This window comes from Misgurnus anguillicaudatus, chromosome 17 (genome assembly GCF_027580225.2).
Source record: "Misgurnus anguillicaudatus chromosome 17, ASM2758022v2, whole genome shotgun sequence".
Classification (NCBI taxonomy): Eukaryota; Metazoa; Chordata; class Actinopteri; order Cypriniformes; family Cobitidae; genus Misgurnus; species Misgurnus anguillicaudatus.
The window spans coordinates 40,595,001-40,607,514 of NC_073353.2; the positions used below are offsets into that span (position 1 = coordinate 40,595,001).

General features: G+C 38.3%; 1 protein-coding gene across 1 annotated transcript in view; it reads right to left on the reverse strand.

The window, feature by feature from the left end:
• grb14 (growth factor receptor-bound protein 14) overlaps positions 1-12,514 on the reverse strand; it is an 82,443-nt gene that overhangs the window by 38,604 nt on the left and 31,325 nt on the right. The window lies entirely within an intron of this gene.

The following is a 12,514-nucleotide window of genomic DNA, read 5'->3' on the forward strand; positions in this document are numbered from 1 at the left end:
ACCAAAAAGAGTGATAGAGAGAGTTTAATATTAAAAAAAGTGTCGTTCACTAACAAAACCTGATCGGGTGAAATTATTTTATGCTAAGTGAAGAATGAAAGATGCTACAGATACGTCTCACATTACATCCACACACCAGCAGCAGTCACACAACACTGAACATTTTAAATGAGGCACAGCTTCATGCTACACAAACATCATTTTCATCTCCGAAACTGAAATTCCCCTGTAGTCGATCATTTTATCACTTAAAACTCATCTTTGAGCATCGAAACAGCATATGTAAAAGTTTTTCCTGTGACAGTAATTGAAGAGTTTCGTTGCAAAACGAGATAAATCCATTTTTTTAATTGTTCAGAAATCTCGTTTTTTTGGTTGTGCATTCCAATTAATATCAATTCAACTGCAGTTGGTTTGTTTTGATTTAAACCTTCATAACTTAAAAAATACAGCTAAGTAGAACCATAAAACAAAATAATAGCATGATAACATAATAATAAACAAAAATGGATTTATCTCGTTTTGCAACAAAACTCTTCAATTTCTTATTGCCTTAAAGGTTCGGTTCTTTCTGTGTTTTTAAAGCTTTGATTGTGTTTACAGTGTGCAATATAATGTGTTCATGTTTCACGTCTAAAATCGCGGTATTTTTCACACAATAGACTTATCTGTATAGCGCTGTTTTCACTGTCCTCAAAACAGGCTGATGTCTTCCTTGTTCTATGAAGTCCCTCCTTCAGAAATACGTAACGAGTTTTGATTGTGTAGTTTTGTTTAGTTTGTTGTGATTCGACAGCAGCTTAGCTTAGCAGAGCCGTTAGCTTAGCTGGCGACTGACCTATTCGTGTGGGCGGAGTTTAGTCAAAAAACTGTTCTACTGACGTCATTAAAGCAGGAAGTAGAGGTCTGTAGTCCAAACCGGCCGTTTGCTGTAGGCTTTGAAAGAGGAATTCTGTTAAAGAAAATATATCGCCTGGCACTTTACTAATTTTGCAGGTATTAATTATGCTATTACAGCAACATTACACACCAAAGTTTGAAAAATAGCACCAGGAAGAACGTGACCTTTAAAACAGCTTAAAAGTAAAGGGGATCGCACACCGGCCGCACAGCTTAGCGCCGCGCCGTTCTAAAAAAATGTAACACATTGTTTTCTATAAGTGTATGCACACCGGCGCCGCCAGGTAGCGCCTGTCCGCGCCGCCCAGCTGTGACTCAGGAAGTTGTTCAAATCCCTGTCGCGCCACACAGCGCCACTCACACAGTTTAACATTAAATAACATCATATTTGTCCCAAATCAATAACGACTAACATTGGCTGCTAACGTATATTTTGCATTTTGAAGTAGATGCTATCTTACGAAGCTCGCACTATTTAATGTGCACTTCCGGTTTACAATACCTCCGAGTTCTCCTAGGCGCGACGCGGCGCTGAGCTGCGCGGCCGGTGTGCGATCCCCTTAACTCTACACCCTTGCCTCACTTAGTTTACGTGGAACTATGAATATGCAAATTAGTCTCCGCCTCCACTCAATCACACTAGCTCACACCATAGATATATATGTACATAGATGCCGCATTCTGCAGTTTCAGACACTAAAGTACTATTTGGACGGGATTAGTTTTACATAAGGAGGTGGGGTAAAGCCACTTTTATCAAAGCTTCTCAGTGATTTTAGTCCCGTCCGAATGCTTGTCCGAAGCACTGGGGACCCAATTATAGCACTTAACATGGAAAAAGTCAGATTTTCATGGTATCTACCCTTTAACAGGTTAAAGCATTCACATGCACATGCTGAGCAGAAGTAGAGCTAAAGCTGTGCTGAAATTATTTCAATGCCGAGTCTGTGCAGCATCCATATATAATATCTATGGCTGGAACTACTGATCCACTCGTTCAACTGTGTTGATGTGATTGGTTCGATGTTCGTGACGTAGAAAACTGGGTTATTGGTGTGTTAATTTCCAATTAACACACCAATAACCCTGACCACCCTACCACAGACACACACACAGAGTTAATCCCAATCTCTTTTATCAACTCTAATCTGCTGTGTTCATACACTGCAAGTTCAAACAAGCAGCAGAGAAATTTCAAGATCAGAACAGAAATCCTTTCATCCGAACACTTCACTACAGCACTGACCAGAGACAGACAAAGAAAACAGGGGGGCAAATGAGAGAGAGAGAGAGAGAGAAAGAGAGAGAGAGAGAGACTCTGTTTCTTTATCAGCGGTGGGCAGTGGTAGCACAGACAGGCAGGCGCTAAAACTTATCACAGAAATGGAAGGAAATAATAATAATTGAAATGAAGTGAAGCAACTGATAAGACGGTCTCTTCGATTCTCAAAACACTGACCGACTCAGACACAGCGACCTTGACCGTCTTTGAGAGTCAGACAAATGGACAACAGATAAAAATACACACATACAGCACATACACACAAATGAACTCACCTGACATTTATTACACATGTTAATAACAGTGGTGGCTGGTGACTTCATTTTGAGGGTGCATGATGCGAAGCCCGTTATGTGTGTGGCTCGTCATGTCAAAATATGTCTCCAGCCAATTATGTGAACTTATGTGCATCATGCTTCTTGACAAAGTAAGTGCCTGCTGCACATGCGAATAAAGGGTTTATGAAAAAAGGGACGCTCACGTTTGCCAGATACTCGCTTGATCTCATGTGTAGTGTCTTGTGAGTATTTCGTGAATGTGAGCGTATTTTTGATCATAAACCCTTTAGATGCGTGTGCAGCAGGCAAGTATATTGACAAGACGCATGATTGACATGGTTCACATGATGCAACAAACACATATTTTGAATTCGTGCCACTGCTTAATAAGCAGAACAAATCAGAATTATGACTACACTATGAAAAATTGAAGACCCAAAGTATATTAAAATCAAAGTCTGAATACATTCAGAAAAGTTTAATACTCAAAAGTTTTATAACCAAGGCAGAACATTTCGGGGAAAATTAATACAGTGCTTCCTGGGAAACACAGTAAATGAGTTAAAACGGTGAAATCTGGATCAGATCCCAGCAGAGATTTTAAATGTCTTGTTGGGAATGGGAGTTTTGGGATCACGAGTAACAGCAGCACACGCCGGTCGGTCTGGCCGGAGCAGGACAGATACTGTATCTCGTTCCCATATGAGTCATGATACTCGATGTGAACACCGGCACGTCTACAGGCCATGAGAAACTCTTTGTACGTGACTTTACCTCTCATTTGCTGTCTTTTCCTGTTTTAATAATCTTTTGCATTTTTTCAAAGGCTGCTGCTGCTGTTTTTATAGTCCCACTAAAATTTATAACCCATAATAGTGAAGTTTATTCTTGCATAAGCTGAATCCTTTATTTGACTTGCTTAGCTTTATTTCCTCTGGCACAGACTCTTTAACCATTCCCAAATTTTGGAAGTTTTTGGCATTTACTTTCTTAACAGATTAATAATGTTGATTAAAGCAATAAGCAATGAAAGGTCATGTGTGCAGTTATTTGCCATGGTTAAGAGTTCTTGTCCACACAATGTGATAAAAGATACTCATTATTAATAGTGTGGTAATGTAAAAATGTGGTTAGTGTTGTAAATCACTGTATATTTGTTATGCTAGGAATATATATGATGTTATACTGTTGGAGGTGAGAAAAATAATATGCCTTTGCTTTATCGCGCTCCTTTTAGACATATTACAAAAAAATTATAGATATTGCTTTCCTTCTGTATGTTCTAACATTCTTATTGTATTGTGACATATTATTTAACTTTTTTGTACGGAATTAATAGAAAGAATAATATTAATATTCAAGTAACAAACCTACTTATTTTATTTAAAGGTGCACTGTGTCGATTTTAGTGGCATCTAGCGGTAAGATTGTGTATTGCAACCAACGGCTCAGTCCACAGCTCATCCCTCCCTTTCGAAACGCATAGAGAAGCTACAGTATCTGCCACAGGACAAACATGCCATCATCTGAGACAACGTATTGATGAACTGCGCACTGTTAAGCAGTTTGTCCATTTAGGGCTACCATAGAAACATGATGGCGATTTCCATGTAAGAAGACCCGCGGCGTATGGAAATAAAAACAGCTCATTGTAAGGTAATAAAAACAATACAGTTTATTTTGTAAGGTCTTTATATACCACTGATAATATAGTTATGTATATAATATTTGTTTTTGTTTTTTCAAGAGATCCAGGTACACAATGCACCTTGAGGAGTTGGAAAATTGTTTAATGTTTAGCATTATATTCATTCAGTAACACTTTACAATTAGGACTGTGACGATAAATTACATGTCCCATAAAAAATATCTGTCTGAAATCGATTCGGAATCGCAAGGCTGCGATTCGGTGTTTCATGTGCAGCTTGTGCGTGTACCACAGCGCCGACGGATCCACAATTCAGTTTGGCAGCACATGACGTCACCCATTAAAAGTGAATGGGAAGCGTTAATGCTTACGCCCCGTGTGAATATACTGTAAGAAGTCCGACTCCTTATCAATCTAAAACCATTATGAGTTTGAGTCGCTTATAACGTGCGTTTAAAAAAACAACACTCGTTAAACAAAATCATTCAAAATATTCTTTGTTATCATGAAAATACCTGAAACTATTTGAAGAACAGGGATATAAATATTTTTATAGACATATTGTGGAATGGTACTTCTTCTGTGGCACAAATGGTGTTTCTGCACGAGAGCGCCCTCTGGCTTTTGGGTGTGCTGGGGTTTCACCGTAATTCATTAAAATTCATTCATTGAGAAAATGCGCATTTGCACGATTAATCGTTTCAGCCCTTTTTACAATAAGGTTGTATTTGTTAAAGTCAGTAAATGCATTAGTAAACACGACCTAACAATAAGCAGTGAAGTTTGTTTAAGATTTATTAATAGGGCTGGGTATCGATTAAGATGTTCCAGATCGATCAGATTTCAATTCACAAGCTATCAATTCGATTACGATTTCTATTCGAAACCGCCATTTTAAGCACTGAATGAATGAATGACAGGCTCGCCTCTTGCTCCTTGGTAATATCGCGCAAAGGCAAAAAAAGAGGTTGACATCTAGTGGAGAAGACTATTAAATATGTTAACGTTAATTTTACGTTCAATGTTTGCGGAAATAAATATGAAAATAATCAATTCATGGCTTTTGAGAATCGATTTTGAATCAGCCACATAAAAAACACGATTAAACGAAAAATCTTTTTTTTTTGCCCAGTCCTATTTATTAATCTTTGTTAGTGTTAGTTAATGCCAATGCAATTGTTTAAGTTACTTCACTGTACATTACCAGTTAGTTTTTGTATAAGTAAATATTGAAATATACATGAACTAAGATTGATAAAGCAGTAGTATTGTAAAAGTATTGTTCATTGTTAGTTGGAAAAGCAAATCATACAAAAAAGATGTAAATCCATAAAGTGTACACAATAAACTGAAAGTCGATTATTTCATAATGGAGAGTGGAGAAGTGTTTCGTAAAGAAATCTCCCTGGTGGCAGGCGAGGGATCTCGGTGAGGTCAGACTCCAAAGTGCAGTCGGATTTTGTTTCACTAAGTAGTCACATACATCCCGCGGTACCTCTCAGCCGTCAGCTAACACTCAACACAAATTCGCAATGATCCTTTAGTCTATAGTCAGCTACTGGATTCACTGTACAATATCACAAGAATGCACATACATACAATGATGCACAAATAAAATGAGGTCTGTGTTCTTTCATGTAGAATCACTCAATGAAATGTGTAACACTGGGATTTACACATGAAAAATCAATCTGCTTGTGGTTCACGAACAAGGCCAGATGATTCTCACATCGTGTGTCGTTTCTGCCGAATATCTCGTTTACATGTGAACGTTCCTCTACTAGATGTGCGACATGAGAAAGGGGAAGTACAGTTCGCTAGAGCACACCGAGCCAAGAAGACACATCACCCACTGTTTGCATTTAAACTGCGAGAAAGCAGGAGGGGGGAATTCGCAAAACTACGTTCTGTCTTGGGAGCACAAATTTAGCCAACTCAGCAAATAAAGCAAGGCCAAATGGTGGTGCAGAGAGGGAGCGATAGCAATTTATAGCTAATAATACCTTGTCCGTCACCTTGAAATATAACAGCGTGTTCCAAGTCAGTGTCGGGGGAAACAAGGAACCCCCAGACCTTGAACCAAAACGGGCAGTGTTGGGTTGTGCTGAATGAAGCTGTAATTTGCCTGGCAACGGTTCAGACTGACATAATGGCTTTAAGACGATATGAAGCATGAGAGACATGAGAGTCCAGACGCTGAGATAAGAGTTTTGATGGACAATTTGCCTGTGGTCTGTAATGCAAAAAGAATTAATAATTCCACAGACAATCCAATAAATATATGCATAAGAGCTATGATGACTACAACGCTAGTGCATTGACAGAACCAAAGGCATGATGTAAGCCATCCAAAATTTTACAGTTTCCCTTATTTTGTTCTTTGTTGGCATAATGTTTTACTTGAAACCAAAGTGGATGGTGATCTTTCCTGCTTAAATAAACCCCCCAAAATAAAAAACTGAATATTTTACATAATATAATTTAATATAAGTTAATCATGCAAGTTATAAAATTATAAAACACACAGTAGTGCACTGTAAAACAACTTGGTTTTGCATGTAAATTCAATGTACTATTCTAAGTTTTCACCTGTGAACAGTGTACGTAAATTTTAAAAACTAGAAGTTGTTTGACCTAATTTTTTTAAGTTAAAGTAGCAAAAAAAATCTATGTTGATTTGACAAAAATTCTGCATTTGTTTTAAAATGTTGACAAAAGTGATGACAATTTGTAAATCATCAAAATGGACATAACACTAAAATGTTTAGATATCTATTCAGGGTTTCCCGCAGCACTTTCAGTTCAGGCGGCCCGCCTAAGCTGGGAAACCCTACCGCCTTAACTAGGTCATCCAAAAAAATTAAAAAAATCGCTGCAGAAAAGGCCTTCAAGAGCATCTCTGAGAATAGCGCGGACGCGCTCCACACCGCGAGTGGGCACGCGCGCCACACGGCCGAAATGAGAAAGATGTGGTCCGGATCTTCAGTGTCTTGAGAATAACTAGCCAGTTGATAAAACATCTTGGAGAATAGCGCAGACGTGCTTCAAACCGCGAGCGTGCACGTGCGCCACACGGCAGAAATGAGATAAAGACGTGGTCCGTCACATCTGGAGAATAGCCAGTTGATAAAATGCGTGTCCGTGAGAACTGTAAGTGGACTTATGTTCTGGGTTTATTTAAGCCTGTTATTGTATTAGTCTATAGTTCTTGCAAATTTAAAGTAAGTTAGCGGGTGATGTGTTTGAGCAACCTGCTAGCTAGGTTTCACGTGCCTGTTGATTAGATATAATTGTTGAGCGCTCTTGCTCACGTTATTTATGTGCATTATTTACATGCTACAGTAGTTACACTCCTTTAAGATAATCTAATTAATAGTGGGAACTAATCAGTTTTTACAATTTTTGCGCTATCTATCATTGTTCGCCAGACGTTCTACAACATCTGCTTTAGTTTGCATTTATTAACACTTTAGTTTCACTTAATTGCCACGCCCCCAGCCCGCCCACCTGCCCAACCCTACCCCCTTAACTAACACATTTTCTGCGGGAAACCCTGCTGTTCAAGCGCGTAGGTTTGATTCTGGCATTGGTGGGGACATAAATAAAATGGTCGCATTGCAAAAACTGTTTATCACTGTTTACTTGACATAAACAACATACAACTCAGTATGCACTTTACTCAGTGACATCTGACTCGCCACCCCCGGTGCCATCCCAAATTTAATGTACTATAATAAACAATTCGTTATGTCCTAGAGCCTAATAAACAGTAACTGTTTAAGTCTTTGTCAAAAAAGAAAATCACATTGTAACATAAATGAATCCATATTTACTTTATAACATTGAAGAATATGCAATTAATATTTAATTCTTAATTTAATTTTGCCAAAAAATCCCAGTGTTGAAGTAGGTATGTATATCGTGCTGTTTCCTGAACAACGTTTATTAACGTTTCTGTAGTTCACATTAAATCTTCTTTTCATTAACAGACAGTTAATCAGGGTAAAAAAATAGTTTAAGTTTAAAATGCAACCTTACATTATGTCTACATCTGTGCAAGTAATGACCACAGTGCAGTAATGTAAAGTATTCAGCAATCATGACATGAATTCATGTTTTTACCATGTTGAGGTTATTTTCTTTCATGGATTAAGGACCCCCTAAATAACCTTGCCACCCCATTAATATAAGGTTGACAAAAGTTTGCAACTCCTCAGGTTAACATGGGATTGTCGTGTATTGGTGAAAACACTGTCCTTGTGCATGAAACAGTTACAGTGGGTATAATAATACTTTCTTCCTCACTTACCTGTAGCCCGAATAATCACGCGCGTCTTGTTGAGTGAACTTTGGCGCGTTGTACAAAGTGAAACCATCCTATCACACGTAGCGGAGTTAGAGAGGCGGGACTCAAGAAATGCTAATCCAATCATATTAGCAATGTGAGTTAGAGAGGCGGGACTAAAGAAATGCAAAGCCAATCATATTAGCGATGTTAGTTACGGAGGCGGGCACTGCAGAGAACGAAAGCTGTTAACCGTTTGTGTACCACATAGAGCGTCATTTTTACAGAACGGGATTGCAAAAGATTTCTAATCTCATTTAAATGATTCCTGAAAAAAATATAATAAGTAAAAAATAGAAAACCCAAGAATAAGACGGACATCAGTGGTTATATATAAATACAGATTAATTGTTTGGTCGAAATTATTGCTAGGGACAATTCAGTCTTCCCTGAATATTTGTAAGGACATGACCCTAGCGTCCCACCCTAAATCTACGCCCATGCTGCTGTTGACCAAAATAATTTGACAAAAAGGAAAACGACAGCATACAGGGAATCTGATATACAATATCTAATATACAAAAGTTGCATTGAAAAAACTAAAATCTAGAGTAAGTATAGATTTACTACAATTTTATCTGTTCTTAATATTTGTTGTTCCTATTTTGTTGTAATATTTTATAATCATTGTTCTGAGCTTTATGTCCTTAAATGCGTGTTTGGCCCCGGACGGCAGATAACTCCGTGCCGGATCTGCGGCGAAGTCAGCACCTTCTATGCGGATCCGGCCCGGAGTTTTCTGCTGTCTAGGGTGAGTTTTTTTTGCCAAATCTTCTTAAATTCTTCTCAAAGCTGAGCTTCAGTTCATTCTGCATGCACAGCAATGCAACATGCATACAAATTCTGAATGCATCTTATGCAAACTATTTATAAATATCTCAATCCCTTTTGGCCATCACAGTTATGCAGGGTTCACACCAGACGTGGTAGAGGCGGCAAGTGCGAGTGATTTACATGTTAAGTCAATGCAAAGACGTGATTAGGCATCCTGCGGTGCCGTACGTGCGGTGCGAATGGCGCGTTCCACGCAAATAGAGCATTGCCGCGCGAAACGCATGCGTTAAAAAATCTGAACTTCGGTGGATTTCTGCGCCGTGTTAACCAATCAGAACCTTGCTGTAGTTGAGAGGTGATTACAGGAAGCGAGCAGAGTCTCAGCGAAGTCGCAGAAGCCCCTCCCATGACGCGAATTTCCACGTGACTGTCTCGAATGACTAGATTTTCACACGTGAATGAAGCAAGTAAACTCAAATATTTAAAGGGGCGGTGAATTTGTCGATTTTATTGTTTTATACTGTTGTCTGATGTCTACTTATGATGTTTGCATGTTTTTTACATTCAAAAACATCAAAAGCAATAAGTAAAAGGCTATTTTGTAACATGGATTAGTGGCTGTCTGGAGAAATGGTTCGTTTGAAGGGGCGGGCCGCACTGAAGACCTGGAGGTAACGCCCACTGCTATGATTGGACAGCTTCATTCCCCGTCATTACATGTGTAAAAAATAGCAGCCGAACACAAATATGTTTTAGCCACAAAAGATTCTGGGTGCTAAAGATGATACACACAAATGACAATACGTATAGTAAAGTAGAAACAAAACTTTAAACTCGACATGACTAAATTACTGTATACAACACAGTAAGCGCGCATCAGAATCTAAACTGCGGCTGATAAATCCTTCTTTATCACTAACTTTGTATATTTCTACCGTTAAATTACAGTCGTGTTGTTAATTGTTGTACCTTTATTAATCGTTTAATGTTTTTAGTACATTAAAGCAGTCAAACATACATGTTTAGACACGGATGTTGCAACAGACATATCAAGCGATCTCTTCTAACAAAGCAATAGTGAAACGCAATAACTTAAATAAACTTACTGTGTATACTGCTGTGTCATTTTTTGTCAGATCCAATATTAGTGGTGCTTTTAATCACAGTCTCTCTGCAAATCCAGCATCAACTTCTTTACAAATGAATCCGTGTACACAAAATAAACAAACGCGAGCTGGAACTTCTTCAAAAGCAAACTTTATCCACGCATTCCTAATGTTGAGCCTCCGTTATCCAGCGTCTGTGTTCTTCCCATAGACGGTTCTTCCACAACCGAAAATGCGTTTCCATGGTTACTTCAGATCACCGCCTCAAAATAAAAGTCTCTCAGAAAAAATGTATTTAAAAATCATTTTGGTTACATTTGGCAATCTTTAAAGACATGTTTACTTATTGTTGAGACACACGTGTGTCACGCGAAGCTGTGGGATGGGCTACAAAAGTGGTCGTTGTATTTGGCTATGTGGAGGTGCTTCAATTCTATTTTGACGTCATATTTTTCCGAATTCCACACTCGGCTGTAATACTGGCTTGGTGCCAAAAACTGTTATATTTCAGTAGCACGGGCGTTTTCAGTTCTGAAACTTGCAGGATGTTCATTGAAGTATGATGACCTCTTATATAACAAATTATCAAGTTAAAATTGAGTATTTGATTAACCGCTCCTTTAAGCGTCCAACTACGCACGAATAGCGGGTTTTTGCCGCCTCTACCGCGGCTGGTGTGAATGCAACATTAGTAATCCAGATATGACTGTTCCTTTAAGTACGTCCTTTGTGTGGTTTGACACACCGGTTCACAGTAAAACCCACATGCAGGGGAAGATATAACCCCCTAATCATTGTCTATTGCACTCTTGTGGAACATTCATTGCGAGGTATTAACTGCATATGGATTAATTGAAGTGTGAAAGCGGATCAGGGCTGAAGTCTGAGAGAGGTTACTGAAACACAGCTAGCTGACTCTGAGACAGCACTTCTCTCTCTATGGGCCTTTGTCATGTAAATATATCATGACACTGCAAGCACAAGAGCTGGGAGAAGTGCTTTCTCACGACTAAAATAGCTTTTAAAGACTGCGTTAAACAAAGCCATGCCAATGGTCCAGACCTCTGGTGTTTCAGCCTCCGCTGGTAATATAAAAAGCACAGGAGAACAGACTCGGTTCAGCATAAATATGATTATTGAAAGGTGAACCCAAAAATCCTTGTGAATTTGATATCAGGGCAACACTGCCCTCTTGTTGATCTTAATGACAGTCACATACACCAAATTGATTTTAAAAAGGCCTTCATTTACTTTTAATGTCTCTTAGGAGAAAAATCTCTGCCTACTTAAAATTCAGTGCGGACTGAACAATGATGCAACACTACAGCGGGTCGCTCTACATCTATTGAGTCGAGCGAGGGGGGGGGGGGTTTAGTGCAATGATGTCATCGCTTTCTGCACGCTGACCGTGTCAGGCTGTCAGACAAACAGCTGTGCACGCAAACGTTCACCTTTTGTCCTTCTTAAAACAAACGGATTAAAAACCAGCTGAAAGACCTGCCAGTCAAATCATCCAAGCCCCGCCCCCGGTTATAGAAATGTTATTAAAAAATGTCATTATTTTGTAAAATGATAAATTAATTATAAACTGATTTAATAATATAATAACTATTATATATATTATTAATGTAATTATTACATTAATACACTCTAAAAATGCTGGGTTATTTTCAACCCAGCATTGTGTCAAAAAGGGCCAAACCCAGCCTGTTGGGTTTTAATTTAACCTATTTTGGGTTGTTTTAACCCAATGTTGGCTTAAATATAAGAATGATTCTCGCAAAATTAGACTTATGAGGTGTCGTGAAACATTTTGATGAAAAACGTAAATGCTATCCAAATAAGAATCATACAGTTACAAACATCTTTTCATGTACTATTTTGCACATGATTTCAAATACAAACCAATTGTGTTGTTTTTTCCGCATTCAAGGTGAGAATTTTCATTACCGCAATGTGTCCATGACTGGATTTCTTTGACATGTAAATATTTATAATAAAAAATATCAAAATTAAAAGCTTTAACTATAAACTTTTACAGTAAAGAAACATGTGGTATTTGGTGATCATTGGTAAATGTAGAGACAATAATTTATAAGGAATATAAATGTGTCCAAAGCCAATTTTCTCATCCTCCGCAACAATTTTCAATCATTGTTTAAGCCCTCAATGAACCAACAT